The following is a 2,516-nucleotide window of genomic DNA, read 5'->3' on the forward strand; positions in this document are numbered from 1 at the left end:
ATAAGGTGCCACAGGACTCTTTGCTGCTTTCAGTTGGTAGAGCATCAGACTTTTAATCTGAAGGTCCAGGGTTCAAGTCCCTGGTCAGGTGATAAACTACTCACCAAGATCTTACACTGTCTTTCCCATGTCCTCTTTGATGTTACTTTTTCTCTTCAGGATTTTCCCTTTCCTCAGAAGGGCCTTTTTGTGTGTGGGTTTGAAGGGGCAACTTCCTGACAGCCCCTCTGTCCTTGCAGCCTGGAGGAATAAAGGCCTCTGGGCATAGAGCATGTTCTTTCCCTGCACAGACACACACAGACAAAGACACAGAATATCCCTAAGGAATTACAATCACCTGCTGCCTTCCCCTGTCCTGCTGGATCCCCAAATGAATATGCTCTTCAGCCTAAATCCATGTCCCCTCTTTTCCCAGTGCCCTCAGACCCAACCTCAGTCCCTCCTATGCTCACTGCTCCTCACTCCCAACCAGAGCCTGCTCCTCTTCACCCTTCTCCTCTGTCCCAACCCACAGCCCCCTCCTATTCCCGGTGCCCCTCAATCCCAATCCACAGGCCCCCCCCTCCTCACGCTGCTCCGCAATCCCAACCCCCAGCTCCCACCTTCCCTCCAGCAGCAGGTGCTTCAGGCCCCCTCAGGAAGATTTTCTTGCAAGGTTTCGTGTATGAGTCTGCATGTGGATTTTACAGTATGTTGGAAATAGGTTGGGTTGCTTGCCGAAATGATCACTTTTGGCTGGTGTTGGATTCCCAGTCTCCATGTTATAGGGGCAGGAGAAATAAAGGGTTGTTATCCTTGTTGTGTGAACCAAGGGCAGCACAACTGTGCTTGGCAGACCCCGATTGAGGACTCATCCTCAGTTCAATAGCACTTGCTAGGCAGGGACATGGGTTCCAAAGCTGAGTGGGTTGGGGCTATGTCCATACTGTAATGAAACACTCATGGCTTTCCTGTGCCAGTGCAGGCTCCCAGGCTAGGGCCATGGGGTGGTAAATTTGCACCGTAGACATCTCAGCTCAAGCTCAATATTGGGCTCTGGGAGCCCTCAAGGTTGGAAGGGAGTTTAGCAAGCAAAAAAGATAAACTGGCAGGGGAGTATTACCCTGGACTTGACAGCATTTCTCCATTGGTCTGTCTGCTTTGGGGCAGGGACAATAACACGTCCTGCTGCATCTGTTATTTCAAAGGGCGGTTTAGGATTTTCATTCTCACACATGGTGCATGAAGCAGGACTCAACCCTCAGTGCAAACTAAATGAGCTGCCCACAGGTTCTGGCAGCCACAATGAGCCATTTGGTGTGAGAGCCCAGACCTGCCCCTGTCCCAGAGGGAGGGGGTCATCTGTGACAGGCTGGACCACTGACCTATCAGCTCTTAACTCTCAGTAATTCCATTATCAGTGCCTGTGAGTGTAATTGAAACAACCATATTGGGCTGGACCGAAGGCCCATTTAGTTCTCTGACAGCTGCCAATACCAGGTGCCCCAAGAGTTAGTCAAGAAGGCACCACTGGGAGTTGAACCCAGGATCTCCTGTTTACAAGACAGGTGTTTTAGCCAGCTAAGCCATGGTGCCTGCTTGTGGCTCAGGGACACTCTCTGCCCACACCTGACTCCCTGCCATCCCCACTGGGGCCTGAAAAGCTTTGCTTGTGTTGGATTCTGCAAAGCAGAGGAGCAGGTGAGGTTTTCCTTGCAAGCTCTGTGTGTGTGTGTGTGTGTGTGTGACTCTTTGGCCAGGTCTGCACTACAAAGTTATTTCAGCATCATTATATTGCTCAGCTGTGTGAAAAACACACAACGCTCCCTCGGTCAGCAGCTTTTGGCTGGTGCACACACTGCAATGCCACGTCTGGCGACAAAATAAAACCACCTCGACAAGAGGCCTAGAGCTTTGTGCCAAATTGTCAGTGTAAATGCTGCTGGTCATTATATCACCATAACTGGTCTCCACCAGTATCCCACCATGAACTCGCCTGCCCTGCATTCCTGCTACAGAGGCCGGACCTCTCTCCTTTCATAGCTCCAGAAAGTTCTGACAGCTGAGCTGCTATCTACACCGGGATTAGGTTGATAGAACTGCATTGCCAGCCTAAGTAATGTAATTACACCAACCTAATTTCATAGTGTAGACCTGTCCAAAGAATCGCACACACACCTTGGGAGCAAAACTTCACCTGCTCCTCTGCTTTACAGAAGCCAAACACGAGCAACACTTGTAAGGGCCCAGTGGGGATTGGCAGAGAGTCAGGTGTGAGCAAACACGCTGCTTTAAGCAACAGTAGTTACCATGGCTTGGCTGGTTAAAGCACCTGTTTTGTAAACAAGAGATCCTGGGTTCAACTCCCGGTGGTACCTTAAAGACTGGCTTTTGGAGCACCTGGTATTGGCTACTGTCAGAAGACAAGATTCAGAGCTAGATGAACCTATGGTTTAAATTACACTCGCAGTCACTGATAAAGAGTTACTGAAAGTTTGGGTGTTAAGAGCTGATAGGTCAGTGGTCCAGTACCCTCA

General features: G+C 50.0%; 1 non-coding gene across 1 annotated transcript; it reads right to left on the reverse strand.

Moving 5' to 3' along the window:
- Positions 1-1,501: 1,501 nt before the first annotated feature.
- On the reverse strand, positions 1,502-1,575 carry TRNAT-UGU. The gene has a single exon. It is a non-coding gene; the product is annotated as a tRNA-Thr (tRNA).
- Positions 1,576-2,516: the final 941 nt, after the last annotated feature.

The sequence above is a fragment of the Mauremys reevesii genome, unplaced genomic scaffold, assembly GCF_016161935.1.
Source record: "Mauremys reevesii isolate NIE-2019 unplaced genomic scaffold, ASM1616193v1 Contig4, whole genome shotgun sequence".
Lineage (NCBI taxonomy): Eukaryota > Metazoa > Chordata > Testudines > Geoemydidae > Mauremys > Mauremys reevesii.